This window comes from Vulpes lagopus, chromosome 15 (genome assembly GCF_018345385.1).
Source record: "Vulpes lagopus strain Blue_001 chromosome 15, ASM1834538v1, whole genome shotgun sequence".
In the NCBI taxonomy this organism is placed as follows: Eukaryota; Metazoa; Chordata; class Mammalia; order Carnivora; family Canidae; genus Vulpes; species Vulpes lagopus.
The window spans coordinates 8,048,549-8,061,398 of NC_054838.1; the positions used below are offsets into that span (position 1 = coordinate 8,048,549).

The window sequence follows — 12,850 nt, forward strand, 5'->3', positions numbered from 1 at the left end:
CGCTTCCCCTCGGCGCCTAGAGGTCTGCCTTATTTGACTCTGGTGCAACTGGTCGCCCTGTGCCAACCACATTGTTCTACAAAGCAAAGCCCTTCAGGAACACAAAACCCTAATTACAGAGCGCCTCCATTGTATTCCTTAGACCAGACGTCGTCTACCTTGTGCTCCCATGTCATCTCTGCCTAGCTTATTTCTGCTCGACTTCCAACAGGACCCACTCACTGGAATTTGTAACCCGAGGCTACGGCGCTCTGGGGGTCTCAGTGGACGAGAGGAATTACGTGGATATGTATTTTGCAGAGGGTCAAGGGGCACGAACCATGAACGGGAGCAAGGGTCTGATGCCGCTGTCAGATTTTCAAAGGGGCACACAACCTCGAAAACATAAAAATCCATAGCTCTCCTCTTTTTCCACGTCAGTGGCATTTCCCATAGTCTGCAAATGTTGCCTCCTTTTCCCTGCAGCTCTCCTAGAGCTGAGACTGAGTGGCATTTGGGGTTTGCTTACAGAAACGAGGCGAGTGCAGCGCTGGTATTTTTCCAGGCACGGCATAAAACGGAACTTAATTCATTCACTTCCACATTGACACAAGGGGGAATGTTCCAATTCCTCAGCCGCTGAGAAAGGCAATGTCCCCCACCAGGCTTCACACAACCCTCTTCCACTTGATTATTATTTGAGTCTCACCCCTGGCCCCGGCTCCACACTGTGGGTCTATACCGTTTCCCTGAGTACACAGAGTCTTCGACTCCTTTGGGCCAAAGAAAATAACACTGTTCTGATAGTCGAAGGCAAGAACAGGCTTCCTAAGCAGGTTGTCCATCTGCCAGAGTTCCTGCTTGCTATGCTTATTCTCGAACTCCAGATATCAATCACCATCTCTATAGGGTAGAGAAATGGAACAGAAAATACAGACGGTCTCCTGTTATTTCACTTCATTGAAAGCAAGTAGCACTTGCGAGCGGAACACGTGAGAGTCGAGGTCTTTGGGAGCACTCACTCCTTCCCTGCTTCCGCAAATACGTATCAGGTGTTCACAGCACGGCAGACACTTTCCAAGTGCTGAGGACACCGGAATTGACAGGCCAGGCCTGGTTCCCACCCTCCTGGAGCTCGTGGACTGGTGCAGGGAAGAGGCATCACAAATAAACAGCAGCGTGTTGAGAGCTGTAACAATAAACATGAGGTGCTACTGGGAACACACAACCAAAGACCCTCCATAGTATCGCAGTGTGGGCGAACAAGGAAGACAGCCTGGCTGAAAGTAACAGATATGCCAAGGCCTGAGCAGGAGTTGCTGAGGCCAGGGTGTATGGACGGAGAAGACACGAAGAGCCCCTGAGGTCTGTGCAAAGGCCCTGAGGCCAAAACTAGTACAGCCTATTGGAGGAACTGAAGAAAGCCTATGTAGCCAGAGCACAAGGTAGAGCCACAAGTGGCTGGAAACGAGAAGAAACAAGGGTTCTGTATACATAGAGCCCTGCATTTCATTGTGGGGGTTTGGGTCCTAATCCTGACAGCCATGGGGGAGTCATGGAAAAGTATGGAGGAGGTGTGCAGGACATGATTAGAGCTGAGGTTTTATTTTGTTTTAAGGCTTTTCTTTTCAAGTAATCTCCATACCCACCAGGTATGTGGGGCCTGAACTCATGCCCTCAGAGATCAAGAGTCACATGCTCCCCCGACTGAGCCTGCCAGGCACCCCTAGATCTGAGGTTTTAAGTGATCATTCTGACCACAGTGTGGAGAACAGACCAGGGATGGGCAAGACCATGCATGAGGAGCCAGTTTCACAGGCTTTTCCAGCAGACCTGGGGAGAGATGCCAGTGGTTTGAACCAGGGTGAAGGCGGTGGACATGAAGAGAAGGGGACTTCCTAAGAGAAAACAGGGAGCATGAGCCCACAGACTTGATGGTGGGCTCGATGTGGAGGTGAGGAGGAGGGAATCAATCATTCCTCTAATCAATCGTTTTTCCTTGTCTCCAAAGCAGCTCGAAATACTCCTTCCTACCCTGCCTCCAGGAGATGGCTCTCTGAGTGGACTCTGCGGTTGGGGTGACAGCACGCCAGGGGTGAATCTGGAAGGAGCCACAAATTCATGAGGCTCCAGAGACACTGGTCATTGTTGTGTGCATTGAAAGAACCACAGATGGGCAGCCCAGGTGGCTCAGGGGTTTAGCGCTGCTTTCAGCCCAGGGTGTGACCTGGAGACCCGGGATGGAGTCCCTCGTCAGGCTCCCTGCATGGAGCCTGCTTCTCCCTCTGCCTGTGTCTCTGCCTCTCTCTCTCTCTCTCTCTCTCTCTCTCTCTCTGTGTGTGTGTGTGTGTGTGTGTGTCTCTCTCATGAATAAATAAATAAAATCTTAAAAAAAAAGAAAAAAGAAAAAAAGAAAGAGCGAGCCACAGCTGTCCCCAGCCAGAGCCCTTGTGTTGGTGAGTCCACCCCATGGATCAGGCTCGCCTGGTCTTCCCACGACTGGTGCTTCATACCTAACGTGGTCTAACATCACCCCCAGTCACTCTTGAACACATTTCCCTGATCTACTGTCTCCATAGCACTTGCCACTCTTTGAAAGAAACTTCTTAATTTGCTTCCCTGTGTTTTGTCTGTATCTCCCCACAAGACGGTGAGTTCCACGACGACAGAAACCCTGCTCTTCTGGCTCACGTGCCTAGAACAGTGCCTGGTACACAGCAGGTGCTCAGTACCAAGAAGACGGAGAAGTAAATAACTCCCCAAAGGCCAAAGACCTTCCCTCCCCCCACACCAAGTGCCCTCTCCCTGGGCCATGTGGACCTCCTTGGCTCCAGGCCGTGCCACAGACTGAGCAGCCCTTGTGCTCAGATGTCCCACGAGTCCTGGGCACACTCACTCTGAGCCTTCATCTGGGCCTAGGGCTCCAGGTGAGTAACGGTTTTCCAAGAAACAGCGCTCTCATGGGAATTTCCTTTGCTTTATTCCCCCAAGCAGAAGAACTGCCAGGGCTGGTATTTTTCCAAATTCCACACCTTGGGGCATGAAGCAAACTCCACAGGACCCCGGGACAGAATTATGTATTCACGCACACGACTAGAAGAGCTCACAAGCAAACATCGCTGGTGCTGCTGATTCATTACTATTTCTTTTTCTAGTTTTCCCTACAGATCTCAGGGCCAAAGTCAACTGCATTTGTACTTGGGAGCTGGTTCTTTTTAACCCAGGATATTAGACAGGATTTGGTTCTCCTAGTTAAATTCCTTCTTGGAAAGGGTTCTTCATTCTTCTTACTCTTCTAATTTTATTTAAAATTAAAAAAAAAAAAATGCTTCCTAACATGAAGATGGGAACTGCATTCAGCAGAGGGGAAAGAAGCAGGACATGGTGAGGCCCGGCCAGGCTCCAGCAGAGCCCACCAAAGGGACGAGTCAACGCTGAGTCACCATGAATGGTCAGTTCTCAGAGCCTGAGTCAGTGGCTGCTGGGCATAGGGCTTCTGATCCCTTCCACGTGCCTACAGTCTCCTCCCAGGCCAGGAGGGAAATGACTAATAACACCTCATGGTCCAGTGATGCTTTCACCTGATATCATAACAGGATACCTGTGGGATAGGGTGAGCTGTCATCTTACAAATGTTCCATATTGCCCTGGCATTGGGTTGAGGTGGGACAAAGGATGGGGTCCTACTACTGTGGGTGAGGCCAGGTACCGTTCTCCAACCTGCCCCTCACGGTAGCGGTGTCTAGGCTCACACAATGGCAGATGTACTGGGGCTGCAGGCAAAATCAAGTCAAAACTCAGTTGTAAAACTCTCATTCACACGCCAGAAGTCTCACCAACTAGGGAATATTTTCTCTTAGAAATTGCCTTTCAGGAAACAGAGGCAAATGGTAAGATCAACTTTGGTGGGGGGGGGGGGGGCGGGAGCGGGGGCGGGGGATTAATAAAAATCAACTCTGAGGGATGTTATGGAGGCCTGAGCTCAAGGAACAGCAGAGCCATGTGTAGGCCAGCCTGCCATTCCCCAGCATTTATTTTTTAAAGATTTTTATTTATTTATTCATGAGAGACACAGAGAGAGAGGCAGAAACACAGGCAGAGGGAGAAGCAGGCTCCCTGTGGGGAGCCCAATGTGGGACTCGATCCTGGGACCCCAGGATCATGCCCGGAGCTGAAGGCAGATGCTCAACTGCTGAGCCACCCAGGCAGCCCTCCTCTTTAGAATATATGCCAGCAATTCTCTATAGAGAGTGGGATTCCTACAAAATCCCCAGAGGAGATTATTAATAAGATCGACACTCTCCCAGGCAGGAGAGTATAAGAAGGTTGGCAGTAGAAGCTGCCCTGCCTTCCTGGGAAGATCTTGCTCCCACTTTGGCAGCCGGCTGGGTCCAGTCATGGGGTGATGACCAGCCGTGCCAATTCCTGGATGGGTGACTAGTCCGTGTGTGTGGAGGGAAGCTCCCTGGCCAGCCAGCTGCTTGTCCGGCAGCAAAGCAGTGAGGGTTCCACAGGCTCCAAGCTGGAGCCCACCCGCCAAGCCAAGGACACTACTCACCAGCCCACGCTGCCCTGCCCGGGGCTGGGCCTTGCCGGGCCATCAGCCCTCACCGGGCACGTGGCTGACAACACGGCAACACAGGTACTCTGAGGAATTGGTGTCAGCGAGAGAGGGTCCTGGGCCTCACTTCCTCTTGTAAGAGTCACCTCTTATTCAGAAGACCCGCTAGCACATATTGTGCCCTCCGCAAATGTAAGCTATTAACCAAGTACCAGACCAAGGGGTCGCATTTTCTGTTACACCCTCCCGCTGCACACCCTGCACCTGCAAAGCACTTTCACAGAAACCCTCTCACTCGTGCTTCTGAAACCCGCGGAGGGCCGGGAATTACCCACTCTATTTCCCAGGCTCAGAGCAGCTTGCCTGAGTTCGCACAGCTCAGGAGCAGAGGACAGAAAGCCTCCGATGGAGGAGTCCCAACTCTCTTCTTGTCACCATGCTACCTACACTTGCTTCTTCGCCCAACCTACAGCCCCAGACAGCATCTGAAGACGTGGTTAGGCCCAGTATGGAGACACCCTGCCATGCTGCTTGGGTGTCCCTGCTCAGAACAGATGGAAGCCCTGGGCCTCTGCACACTCCGGGGGCCAACCGTGCCTCTCCCAAGCCGCTCTCGTAGGCCAGTTGAGGGTTTGGCAGGGCCACCAAGGCGACGGAGCCTGTGGAGCCACTAGAGCAGGCCCAGAGTGCTAGGGCTCTCCCAGCATCAAGGCACATCAAAATAGCCCGGGGCTCCTGGGGGTGGGGGTGGGTCAGGGCGGGACACTGAAGAGGTCACCCGAGGCTTTTTCAGCTGCTTCCAGCTGGCATGGGGTATTCGCTGAGCATGGGGCCTCTCCTGCGAATCAGCCAGCCTCACCGCCCCTCCTGCTCTGACCCCCTGGCCTGCTTTAGCCCCTGGCTGTGTCCTCGGAAAGGTTTTCAAGGGTGCCCTGCCTCGCCCTTGGCCACTCCGCCCACATCAGGGACAACTCAGGAAAGGGACTTGGGGCCTGAGGTCCAAGGAATCTAAAAGACTCGGTGCAAATGACGTGAAGGGCAAAACAAACTTCGCTTACAGAAAAGAAGCTGGCGCCCTGTTCAGTCTTTTCAACTCCCAGTGGGAGCAGGTTTGTTGTGACTAATGCATCAGGCTTGAAATCGCTTCAAGCAGCATACTGATTAGCCCAAGGCACAACAGAGGCAAGTGCAAAGTACCTCCCAAAGTGCAATGGTTCCAACAGAAAGAAAAGGCTGCCACTCTCTGGAAGCAACTCACCTGCTAGCAGAACCCCCCCCCCCCCCCCCACTACTGTTTGATTCCTTAGTAAAGCACCAAGGCCTAAGGGGCCCTGGTGGGCAGCAACTCAGACAGAGCCAGATTTGAGGGGAGGGATTTTTGGCTGGATCCTGCCATCCTCCTCCTCCTCCTCCTAAACCTTCATGATTGTTCCCTGCCCACAGCCCACACTGCTCAGCATTACTCTCTAGGACCCTTATGAACTGGCCCTTATGAACGCTGGGTTGAATAGTGTCTCATCAAAACTCTCTATCCTCCTGGAACCTCAGAGTGTGACCTTAATTGGCAGTAGGGTTTTGGCAGATGTAATCAGTTAAAATGAGCTCATAAGGGATGAGGATGGGCCCGAAATCCAATGGCCGGTATCCTCCTAACAAGACCGTGTCTTCGAAGACACAGAGACACAGAAGAACGTCGGCTGAAAACGAGGACAGAGTTCTGAGCACCGCATCTACATGCCAAGAATCGCCAGCAACCGCCAGCAGGTAAGAAAGAGGCATGAAGCAGATTCTCCCTCAAAAGGAAGGCTCCTGGAGAAACCCTCCAGAAGGAGCCAACCTCACTCATGCCCTGATTTTGGACTCCTAGCCTCCAACACTATGAGAGAATACATTTCTATTGTTTGAAGCCACCCTGTTGTGGTATTTTTTTTTTTTTATGGCAGCCCCGGGAACCTAACACAGGTCCCGATGCGCATGTCTAGCCCTACTCCTATCAAAGTCATCCTCCTCACATCCCCTGTGTAAGAGGTGGCTGTTGTACATTTAAAACAAGTAATAGAGTTCAGGTCTCATCTTTGCCTTGTTGGCCGCCGTGTGACTTTGGGCAAACCAATTCACTTCTCTTATTTTCAGTTGTCTAATCTATACCATGAAGATAATAGAAGGGTAGTTGTGGGAGTTGGAAAGAGAAAATATGTGTGTAACAAGAGGGAGACTAGATCAGCCACAGAATTTCTCTTGGGGGAGGCATTACACAGGTTGGGAAAATAGAGCCAAATAAACCACCTCGCAGGAGGGTGGATCCCAAGGGCTAAGATCAAGAAACTGGGGGGCCCTGTTGACTAACATGATGTATTGGTATAAGTTGGGCGGTAGTTGGCTGCTGAAGAATGAGAAAGGTAAAGTTCACAGGGAAGAATCCAGGAAACATAAAGGGCCAATAAGAGAGAGACTGAGGGAAGGAGGGAACGAGACCTCTCCACACCCCCGTGTGGCTAGGGAGTTTGGGGGGGTGGGGTGTGGATAGAAACATCTGATGGATATTTCTAGTTGTTCATGGTGAAGCATACAAGATAAGCCCAGACCTCCATCTCTTCTACAAAATATGCAGTGAACTCTAAATTGGGTTCTAACATTTTTATGATCACAGATTCTTTGCATTTGATTTTGGAGGCTGGGTTGTCATGGGGGTACAGTGAAGAGAGCCCACACGGACACATGACTGGAGAACCAGGGGGGCCTGAGGGCATCTGGTTTACCAAGTGGGCAGCACTTTATGAACATTATGCATCAATGTTTGCCTCGGCCTCAGTCCTCACCTTCCTGACCATCACTTGCTCCTGCCTGAGCTGGCGATGACTTCACCCCTTCCTCTACCACTTCTCCAGCTATCCCAATCCTACCCACCCTTCCGGCATCAGCTGCCTCCTGCGTGAAGCTTTCACCACCTTCCCAGCTGGAGAGGGACAATCGTCCAGCTCTCAGCTCTGTGCTGTGGGTATTCCCGTGGAACAGGTACCATCTTCCTTCTGGAGTTAGAGCAGAGCAGTAAAAAACAAGACAAAAAGTCCTGCAGAGGCAGATAAGGGAAGGTGAACACAGAACAAAGAGAAAGACCCAGAAGGGAGTGGGGGGAGGGGAGAAGGTGGGAGGAGGAAACTCTAAAAAGCTCTCCCGGCCCACTTCACTCTCAGTCACTGTATCAGGGCGGGGTTGCAGGGCCACTGGGAAATGTGATATCTCCAGCAGGCCCTTTTGTAAAGCTGAAATTCAAGCATTTCCCCTGAGTCTTGAGTGTCATTGTGAGGCGCCCTGAATACAACTGCTACGCTGGTAACTGGTTTCTTGCAAGCTCTCTATAGCCATGAAGGCATGAATTATCCCAACTTCCGCCTGCTAAGCTTTCTCCCCACCCTCCCTCAGAGCAAATAAATATACCCACCTGGATGGGCATTAACCTCAAAGGGTGGGCAGGTGAAATGCTCCGACCTACGCACAAAGGGCTCCCCATGGCCTGGAACGAGGAAATAACTCCATTTACCCATTCAGTGGGGAAGGAAGCAATCACCTACCCCTTGCCCTCCGCACCTAACCTGGAGCCCAGGCTACTGAGCCTCTGGGAGCTGGTTATATAGGAACAAAAAATAGATGTTTGCTGTTCTCAGGAAGGTCCTTGTCCAGAGGGAGACAAATGAGCCAGCAAGTGCCATGCAGTGTGAGGGCTGCAAGGAGAAGGTGGTCCGAGGGTTACAATAACTCAGGAATTACTATCTGGGCTCTGCTGTGCTTTAAAGGGTGAAAAAAGAATTATGTCTACAACTCTACAACTACTACCACAAATCCACACATTGGCTGTTAGATTCATCGCCTTTCTAAATATTAAAATGTAAGGAAATGTATGACTTAGGACAACAGGAAGAACCTATGATAATCAGACTAAGAAGCCTAGAAAGGCTCATTCCCAAGGAGAGGGAATATGCAAAGGTCCAGAGGTATAAAGTCACGGTTGCCATATAGACACCATTCTAGTAACTATTTGTGGAAGATTCAGTGAAGTAGCTATTCTAACAATGCCCAGAGGCTGGATGGCTTAGACAACAGACATTTATTTCTCACAGTTCTGGAGGCTGCGTGCCAACGTGGTGGGGTTCTTGGTGGGGGCTCTCTTCTTGGTTGATGGATGGCTGTTTTCTCACTGTATCTTCAATGGTGGAGAGAGCAAGCTCAGGTCCCTTTATCTCCTTATAAGGAGATACAACTAACGCCATCATGGGGTTCCACTCTCATGACCTTATCTAAATCTAATTATCTCCAAAGAGCCCACTTCCTAATGCCATCATGTTGGGGGATCAAGACTTCAACACATGCACTCGGGGTAGGAGGAGGCACAAACATCCAGTCCATAGACTGAGTTTGCAGTAATGAACATTAATGGACTATGAGAATAATCACTATTTGTCCAAGACATACCAACTTGAAATTCTATCCCAGTATTAATAATGTAGAGTTGGAAACAACATAAGTGCCCAACAGTTAGGGATGCGTGAAATAAATTACTTGCATACAACTAAATATGCTACAGCTAGTAAAAGCGGCTGGGTAGAAACATACTAATCACATGGAAAGATGTCCATGATGTATGACGTTTTTAAAAATGTAGGTCAGAAAATATATATAGATGTTAATCAATAGGGAAAATAAGACTGGTAAAGAAAAACTGACCTGGGATGCCTGGGTGGCTCAGTGCTTGAGCATCTGCCTTGGCTCAGAGCGTGATCCCAGTCCTGGGATCCAGTTCTGCATCAGGCTCCCCGTGGGGAGCCTGCTTCTCCCTCTCTCTGTGTCTCTGCCTCTCTCTCTGTGTCTCTCATGAATAAATAAAATCTTAAAAAAAATAAAACTGACCCAAATATTCACAACTCATCTAGAGGTGGGATTTACAAGCAGTTTTTAACTGTTCTTTTACCCTGGTTGTATATTCTAAAATTTCTACAATAAACATGCAAGATTTTTGAAACAAGAAAGGAACAAGTGTGTGTATGTTCGTGTGTGAGAGTGATTGTGTATTTACTGCCAGACATGACCCAGGAAATGGGAAAAAGAGCATCAGTATCACCCTGCAGGTCAGAGTGAGTGCATACACCCAGCCCAGAGTCCCTGCAGCCACTCCCATTGTGGGCTATTACCTGAATCCCTTCACATTTTCTTCTCAAAGGTCACCTCAATCAGCCCCAACCATCCTCTTGGTCAGTTTCAATGGCATGGCCACATGTACCTTCTAAGACAGAAATGTAATTAGCTCTTGGAGTCAAAACACTGGGTGGCCTGGGTGGCTCAGACAGTTGGGCATCTGCTTTGGCATGGGCCAGGATCTCAGGGTTCCGGGATCGAGCCCCATGTCGTTGGGCATCGTGCCCCGCAGGGAGTCTGCTGGAGATTCTCCACATCTCCCTCTGCCCCCCTCTCTCTCTCTCTCTCTAAAAAAAGTCTAATAATTATTTATCAGCAAATACACATTGACAGATGTGAATGTTGGCCTATTTTGGGGAGCGGGTGGGAATAAGAAAGAAGCAGCTCCAAGGTAGATGGAAGGTGGTTGTAGATTTTGAAGAGCCCATGAGGTCAGAGAGCCAAAGAGAAAGCCCTTTGCCTTTATAAGTGAATAACTAAGCTAGTAGTTGACCACCTAAGGCATAGCTAAGAAAGACAAGTGGAATAGAGTAACAGCTGAGATTTATTATTTCATCCATCCAATCCCACCCTTTTCTACAGTCTGATACTATACTGTGAGCACAACACAGTTCTAACCCTCGTGGAGCTTACATGCCACCGGAGAGAAAGATGGAAAGGAAAGGCATCGTGCTGTGAAGACAGGCCGCGATAAGTACTATGAACATAAACTACAGGAAGTGAACAAAGACCGTGGTGGTGCTATTTTAGATGGGTTGGTCAAGGAAGAGCACGGCCAAGGAGGACGTAAGAGGGCAAGTTCAGCGTTTACCTGTGGAAAGGCATTAGGACCGTGGGAACAGCAACAGAGGTCCTGAGTTGCAAGTGTGATTGGAAAACTTAAAAACAGGAAGGAAGCCTGTGCATTGGAGCAGAGTATGGTCTGGGAAATGCAACCAGGTGTGCTCCCTCTGGATACAGGTATCTCTGCTACCGTCCTAGGTTTTAGACCCAAAGAAGCTGCTTCTATCCCACGGCCTCCAGTCACGGGGGGACTGAGTCTCTGAAAACCTGGCTTAGTTGACTCACAGTATAGGGAGATGGTTAAGAGCTCAGGCTTTGAGGTCAGACACCTGTGGGTGAAGGTCCAGCTCCCTCCCATTCCTGCTGTGTGTCCCCACGCATGCTGCTTAGCTGATACGAAGCCCAGGGGTGTGCTGGTAAGTCGGATCTCCTGGGGTAGAGGGTGCAGGACATGGAGAAAAACCTCAGTTTGTAGCATTTGCCGATTTCTGTGGTAGAAATACATCCACTGCGGCCAATTTCATCTAGCAACACGGAATCGCCGAACATAGAATTAGGAAGAGACACACACACACACAACGGGCTCTCAAGAGCCAGGACCAACCAGCTCTAGCACATCATCAGCTCAGTTTCTTTCATCTGTGAAAACAGATTTCGCCTCATGCAGTACTTGGTGAGAATTACATGAGGTGTATATAAAAAGCACTTAGCATAATGCATGGTGTGTCGCTAATGCTCCATAAGTGAGAGCTGTGATTCTTGCTCATTAAGGACGTGCGATTCTGGTCTGGCACTTGCACGCAGAAATGAATTCTCAAAGGACAGAGCAAAGGGTCACCAGGAGGGCTGGGGCCTCATTCTGACTCTGTCTCTGCCTCCTGTGTGACTCGGGGCAAGTTGCTTTCCCTCTCTGGGCTTCCGTTACTCTCTCCGAAGTGAGGCACAGAACGAGTTACAGAGTTCCTTCCAGACTGGACATTCTGCAACTTCCTACTTTGGGGACTGATCTGGAAGCCCCCATGGAAAGAGTGGGTGGGTACAGGTTACCAAGGCATCATTAGGGGTGAGATGGAGTTCCCTGGATTCTCGCCAATCTTAAAAGCTACCTGGACAGATGTGTGCAGAGTCTAGGAGGAAGCCTGAGTGAGTTCTCTCCTGGCAAAGACCACAGAACTGTTCAAAAAAATCAAGAGAAAAACACCTAAACGAGAGGGAAGCCGGGGGGGGGGGGGGCGGGGAGGACGCTGGGTGGCTCCGCAGTTGAGCATCTGCCTTTGGCTCAGGGTGTGACCCTGGGGTCCTGGGATCGAGTTCCACGTTGGGCTTCCTTGAGGAGCCTGCTTCTCCCTCTGCCTGTGTCTCTGCCTCTCTGTGTGTCTCTTGTGAATAAATAAAATCTAAAAAAAAAAAAAAAAATGAGAGAAAGAGAGAGAGAGGCATATACATGACAGTAGGGAGAGAAAAAAGAGATCTAAGGGAGTAGTTTGAGGATTAATAGGTTCTTAGAAAATGTCTTCGATACACATTTTAGGAAGGAAGGCCCTTCCTAAAGGGCCAAAGCTTTCATGTAAAGGGAGAAAGGAGCCATAGACATAATGTGGGGTGAGACGAGCGTAGCAGAGGCAAAGGGGGGGGACCGCAGGTGAGGATGGCCAGGCCTTGTGACAGGGAGCAAGCGGCGGGCTGGAGAGGCCAGGCCACGCCAGCTTCGCGGGATGGCAGCCGGGATCTGCACAGCCCAGTTCCTTGCGCTTCCAACGTCCTCATTAGAATCCCTTTGAAGTACATCAGACTATAATTTTCAGGAGTCAAGAGCAAAGCTCCCTGTAGCCTTTGGCTCGCTCGGACCGTCAGCGGGAGGGAGCACAGTGTCTGACGCAGCCCCCTCAAGGCCACAGACGCGAGGCAGGCCTGCCCGCAGAGGACGGGCGGCCCCAAAGATTTTGCGGACTTTGCACGTTTGGCGGTCAGCGTCTCTGGACTGGCCCACATCCCTCCTCGGGGGACGAATGGGGCCCCAGCCCCGGGGCCCCCAGCGCCGCGATCGCCTCCCTGGCTGGCAGCTCCGTTTTCCTCCCCAGGAAGTACTTTGCTCGAGCAGCGGGGCGCTCTGGGCGCTGCCTCGGTCGCGACAAGTGGGTGACATCACTGAATGTCCATCTCGGTCGTCCCCGATCCAACATTTTTGGGTCACCTATTGTTCCCCTAAGGAGCTTAGTTCCGACGCCTCGACACCCAGGGACATGAAAGGGGCTGCTTGGAGCGCACGTTTCACTGCGACTGGAGCTCAACCCTGACAGGTAAGCGTAATCACTGGCTGCCTCCAGCTCCCCGTCA

At 50.6% G+C, this 12,850-nt stretch overlaps 1 protein-coding gene across 3 annotated transcripts in view; it reads right to left on the reverse strand.

The window, feature by feature from the left end:
- Nucleotides 1-12,850, reverse strand: part of NAV2 (neuron navigator 2) — a 396,930-nt gene that overhangs the window by 348,702 nt on the left and 35,378 nt on the right. The gene's annotated exons all lie outside the window — the stretch shown is intronic.